Here is a 6501-nt window from a genome sequence, read left to right as displayed (position 1 = left end):
CTCCTCTCCTCTCCTCTCCTCTCCTCTCCTCTCCTCTCCTCTCCTCTCCTCTCCTCTCCTCTCCTCTCCTCTCCTCTCCTCTCCTCTCCTCTCCTCTCCTCTCCTCTCCTCTCCTCTCCTCTCCCTGTCCCTCTCCCTCTCCCTTTCCCTCTCCCTCTCCTCTCCTCTCCGTTTCTGTCTGTCTGTTTCCCCACAGTTTCTGTCTCAGTCTCTCCCTCCCACACTGTCAGAGCTCACTCCAGCCCCTCCCCCTAGACTTGCTCTCAACTGAATTTGCCCCAGGCGGTGAAATTCCTAGCTATGACTCTGGTTAGATAATCTCCCAAGATAATGAGAGATGTGGCAAAATTGTCAAAAGAGGGCTGTAGGAAATCCAAGGAGGAAAGGGTCACTGCGGATTGGAGAGCCTGGGGAGAAAAACAGCCACACTGACATTCAGCTTCATGAATGTGAGAGTACTAACATCAAAACATTAGCTTAACACTTTAAAAAATTATTTGTCCTTTTTATATTAAAAAAATTACAAATGGCAGCAGTGTATGTGAGCCTGGCTGAGAAGACTCTAGGTCCTCTCTACATGGAATACTTATGGAAACTGTCACATAGTTGTTCCTTACAGAGGTTCCCAGAGCTCTTCTGTGTGTCTTCCTCATAGACTCTCTGGAAAATGCCTTTTTATCTTTCCAGCAGTTTAACACCTCCTACTAGGATTATTGGATTCATTTTCTGACTCCCCCCTTCTCCTGGTCAGTGCAATATTCTACTGACTGGTCTTGGATCCAGAAATTAAGCTCAAGTTTCAGCTCCACCAAATAGTTGTTTCTTTGTCAAGTTTACTTTATTCTAGTCAAGTTTACTCATTGAAGGCTCGCTCTGGGCTGGACACAGTGCTGAGCACTGGATAGACAAGTGGACAGAAAGACATTGCCTGCCCTCAAGGAAGTTCCTTTCTAGTGGAGGAAGATGACGTATAAAAGGAAACTGGAAAGTGGTCAGGGAGTCTGAATGCAGCCTGGAGAAGGATGAGTACGTGTCCAGTCTGGATCCTTTTCTTGAATGGAGGTTCTGGGAGAAGCCATCCAATCAGAGGGAGAGGGAGAGGTGGGAATTTCTGGGCTGCAGTAAGTTTTCAGGATGAAAGGCTTTTTGAGCTATGTTAGAGGAACGAGACTGGAAATGAATGAGGAGGTACAAAATTTAAATAAGATGCTGTCTCTGAGCTCATGGAGCTTACCTAACCCGTGATAGGGGGAAAATTCACGAGCATAGATAAACTCTAAGCCATAGTATTATGTGCCTCTATTAGAGAAGGTGGAAGGATCTGGAGGATGTCCTGGACGATCAGGGAAATCTTAATGGAAGTTCAAGTTTGACTTCAGTCTTAAAAGATAGGCAGAGGGGCAGTTAGGTGGTTCAGTGAATAGAGCCAGGTCTGGAGATGGGAGGTCTTGGGTTCAAATATGACCTTGGATACTTCCTAGCTGTGTGATCCTAGACAAGTCACTTGACCCCCATTGCCTAGCCCTTACTGCTTGTCTGCCTTGGAACAAACACACAGTATTGATTCTAAAACAGATGGTAAGGATTTTAGGAGAAAAATAAAAAGGCAGGCAGGGTTTCAATGGATGAAGAGGCAAAAGGATACTCAGGGTCTAGGACCCCATGCTGGCAAGAAACCCAATGGCATGTTTTGTGGTAAAAACAATCCAGGTGTACTGGAGTACAGAATGCAGAAGAAAGTACTGTGAGATAAGGCTAGAAGGTAGATCGAGAGAGTGGAAGATTTTCAGTGACAGGTAAAGGTGGAATTTTATTTGAGAAGTGATAGGGAGCCATTGAAAACTTTTGAGGAGAGGAGTGGTACAATCAAGGTTAAGAGACATTATCCTGGGGGCAGCTAGGAAGCACAATGGATAGAGTGCCAGACCTGTGGTCTGTAGGATCTGGGCTCAAATCTGGCCTCAGTGTGATCCTGGGCAAATCACTTAACCCCAATTGTCTAGTACTTGTCATTTTTCTGTTTTAAAATTGATCCTAAGGCAGAATGTAAGGGTTTAGAAAGGGAGGAAGGAGGGAAGAAAGAAGGGAGGAAGGAAGTTAGGAAGAAGGAGGGGAGGAACATCAGATGCCTGACTATAGTAGGAAGGATGAATTTGAAAGGGGAGAGAAGAGAATTGGAAAGAAGCTAATGCAATAATCCTGATAGGTGGTAATGAGATTCTCTATTAAGATATAGTCACAGGAAAAAATGGAGGGGGATGGATGCAAGAAATATTCCAGAGGTGGAAGTAATGGGGCATTACAACCTATTGGATATTCAAGGTTGGGGAGCAGAAAAAGATAACTCCCAAGGTTCCAAACATGGACAACGAGGAGAATGGAGTACCATAACCAGACGTTTTGGAAGTCAGAAGGAGGCTTAGAGTTACATGGAAAGATAATAAACTGAGTCCTATAATTTGGATTTGAGGTGCTAGTGGATTATCCAGATGGAGAGTCTGTTGGGCAGTTGGGGATATGGGTCTCGAACTCAGGAGAGAAGCCAGGGATAGAGATACAAATTGGGGAGTTGCCTGGGGAGAGAGGCTAGTGGAAGCTGTGGGAGTCATTAAAATTGCTGAGGGAAAATCTACATGGAGAGAAGAGGACCAATCCTTGGGGAGAACACACAATACAGGCTCAGGAAGAGGATGATGTCGGTTATGTCAGTCTTGTAGCTCTGCAAAAATCAGAAAAATTAGAATGAGTTTCCTGAAGAATAGCGCCAGAGGCAGAGGAGTAATTTTCCATTTCTGCTAAAATTCGTACCTAATTTTATCGGTCTGTGGATCTGTGCTGTTTTGCATAGGTGGCGTTGCCTAGTCAGCTTTTTGGTAACTATTAGACAGACCGTAACTTCATGAATGACATCAAGGACAAATGGAGATCTTAATTCCATATTTCATTTGGTGGGTTTGTTTCATCGCCGTCATATTTAATTAGAGCTGCCCTTCTCTTCCTTTTTGGAATGTGTTAATAAAAGACTTGCGTTAAATTGGGCTTGCTTCCAAATGCTGACATCGCCGTGCTCTAAGTAAGTGATAAAAGTCACTGTAATACAGCACTCACACAGCTCTTGGATCCATCATAACCATCCAAGTGGGGAAACTCTTAGTTCCTCGTCGAGTTAAACTCGGGTCAGACCTGGTTTCCGATAAGGAGTTCAGATATATTGGCAGATCCTTATGTTTGCATTTATTATGCTGTAATTTGGGGCTTAAAGAGTTATATCCCATTCATCCCAAACATCTGGATAGTGTTTATAAGGATCACATTTGATCCTAATGTAATTTTGTGGGGGAATTCACTAGAATTCCTCTGTTGGCTACATTACAACAGAGCATGAGATCTGTTAAAATATTACAGAAAAAATGGTGAATGTAGATAGCATCCACAGAGAATACAAAAGACTTGGAGCTACATTTTTTTTCCTTTTTGGCCACTAATGAGCTTCGTTCCTCTATCTGGCTTTCATTTTCTCTATCTGTGAAATGGGGGTAAAGATGGACAGCGGCCAACATTTGTCGAGGGCTTTGTACCTTGGTGAGCAGGCATCCAAATGGTTTTGATGATCACAATGCTGCTGCTGCTGCTGCTGCTGCTAATTTTAACAATCCCCTCAAAAGTTACCTGCGGCCCTTCTGGCTCTGCCACCTTCCCACTGTTAGCTTGAGGATGCCACCATCTTCGTCATGACGGAAAACATCATGGAAGAAGGGGAGCTCCGACAGAAATGAGTTCAACCATTTGAAGGATTGACTGTAAAAGGAGCCTTTAATTATCTGTGATTGAATGGGGGGGGGGGGGGAGGAAGCCTCAGTAAGGCAGTTCCAAGACCTCCCAGCCCTGTCTGTATGCAGATTGTTAGCATATTTTTGAAAAGTTATGCCTCAATCCATATCCTTTCTATGAAACAGCATTTGAAGGAGACAGATGGGAAGAGAAAGAGACAGATAGGAGAGCACAGAGACTCTAACCCAGTCTTTAGAGAAAGAAAATTATTTCATTAAATCTAAAGAACATATGCTGTGTTGATCTAAAGCATATGCAAGCCTATGCAAATTATTTAATAGCAGTGCACTCAGGGTAATTTCCATCTCCTCCCCTCAGCATACAGCAGCGATATTCCTTTTAATCAAATTAGATGACATCCTCTTCAAACTTCTTTTTTTTGGAGGGGGATATTTATTTGGAGTGGGGTGGTGGTATTCTGCTCATTTTACCCAGAGAAAGTAGTTAGAGTAATTTAAAATGAAACAGTCAATGGGCCATAAAAGAATGAACCTAAACCTAATTTTAGTCTTTTAGAGGAGGGGGGAATAGCTAGTTGTTTAAGTCTTTTTTTTTTTTTAATAAAAACCCTTACCTTTCGTCTTGGAGTCAATACTGTGTATTGGCTCCAAGGCAGAAGAGTGGTAAGGGCTAGGCAATGGGGGTCAAGTGACTTGCCCAGGGTCACACAGCTAGGAAGTGGCTGAGGCCAGATTTGAACCTAGGACCTCCCATCTCTAGGCTTGGCTCTCAATCCACTGAGCTACCCAGCTTCCCCCAGTTGTTTAAGTCTTAAAAGATCCCCTCACACCCTTAGATAAGTTGAGTTGCTCTGATTGCACCTTGTCATATCTGGTTCCAATACACCTGTGTGTATAGGTTGCATTCCACTAAAGTTCTCTTGACTTCCATAATTTATGATGCTGTATTGAACACTGATGGGAAAATGAGGTGTATATATATATACATACATATACTTCTTTCACAAACTCCTTCACCTGGGTAGGTCATGGACCCCTCAAAGTCTCTTTGAAACAATCTGTAGGGAACTATCCCACACTCCGGACAGTTTGGAGACCATTCTTTGCAAAGAAGGACAAAGGCCAGGCTGACATCCAATTTGCGGATTTGCAGGAACTGAGTTTTGATCACAAAGCCCCGGAACAGAAGTCATGAACCATCTTGAGTCAAGAAAGTCCTACTCGTTGCAGAACCTCCTTCTTTGAATGCATTCAACAGAGACCATGAGCAAACAGACAGCAGTCATGAGGGATTGCTGCTAAAGTTCCTGGTCATCCACACAAGTGAGGATCTCCAGGATACATAGAGAAGATATTTCTGAGAATTGTGGGTTAGGAGGGATGGCAAACAAGGGTGCAAGATGTCATCAAATCTTAGTTTATGATAGAACCTCAAAGCCTTCACTTTCTATACCAATACTATACTATACTATCTATACCAAACACATTCCTCTTACCTTTATGTTCATCAGTGCTCTCAAACACATCCCCCTAGACTGTCCCCTTTAGTTGAATGCCTCTAGGAAGGGAGACTATATGACCTACTAAGTTGGCTTGTTCTATTTTGGACAGGTCTAATAGGTGTTAAGAACATTTCCCCTCTATAACTTCTATTCACTGGCCCTAATTCTTCTGTTCTAGAGCACAATAATTCTAATTCCTCTTAAAGCAAAACGAAATGAAACAACATTTTATTAATCCTGCCTCAGACAATTACTTGCTTTGTGATCTTGGGCAAGTCACTTAATCTCTCTTGGCCTCAATCTTTAAAATGAGCATATTGAACTCAGTGACTTGTAAGGTCCCATTGAGTTTTAAAACCATGATTCTATGGTTATTTTTTTTTGTTTGTTTTATACACCACAATAATTTTCTAACTCCCCCACAATTGAACTATCCCTTGTTTCTTCTTTTTTTAAAATTAATTTTTCCTTCTGTCTTAGAATTGATACTAAATATTCATTCCAAGGCAGAAGAGTGGTAAGGGCTACAGTTTAATTGACTTGCCCAGAGTCACAGAGCTGGGAAGTTTTTGAGGCCAGATTTGAACCCAGACTTTCCTGCCTCCAGACCTGGCTCTCTCTCTATTGAGATACCTAGCTGCCCTGAACCCTCTCTTGTAACAAAGAAAGAGTTAAACCAAACCAACTAACTAAGTGATCAAATTTGATAGCATATATACAATTCTCTTCTGTCTCTCATCTTTCTACCCAGTTACATGTCATCTTTTGGGTTCCTAAGAACAAAACTGGTCATTGAAATTGTCTTTATAGGAGTGTTATTTCCCTTTACATTATTGTAATCATTGTGTAAATTGTTCTGGTATGTAGATGACCTGTTGGTTAACAATTCTTCTAGTATTTGAAGACAATGAATGTGGTCTTCCTAGATAATAGTGTTACAGGATTTAGAGTTGGGAAGGATCTTAGAGACTTTTAAAAAATCATTTTATAGAAGAGAAAACAGGCCTAAAGATCTTGGGCAACTTTTCAAAGATCAGACACAGGGTGATGGAATGAAGATTGGAAGCCAAGTTCTCTCCCTTCCAAATCCAGTGTTATTTGTCTTCTTTTCTAAGTCTGTTGGCAAAATTTGATTTGGGTGCCCATCACTGAAACAGGCTCCTGCTCTTTTAGGCAAGATGTTCCACTGTGTCAAGGATGATAGAGCA

Source organism: Monodelphis domestica, chromosome 5, assembly GCF_027887165.1.
Source record: "Monodelphis domestica isolate mMonDom1 chromosome 5, mMonDom1.pri, whole genome shotgun sequence".
Classification (NCBI taxonomy): domain Eukaryota; kingdom Metazoa; phylum Chordata; class Mammalia; order Didelphimorphia; family Didelphidae; genus Monodelphis; species Monodelphis domestica.
The sequence above is the reverse complement of the archived record's forward strand: the minus strand, read 5'-3'. Positions refer to the sequence as shown.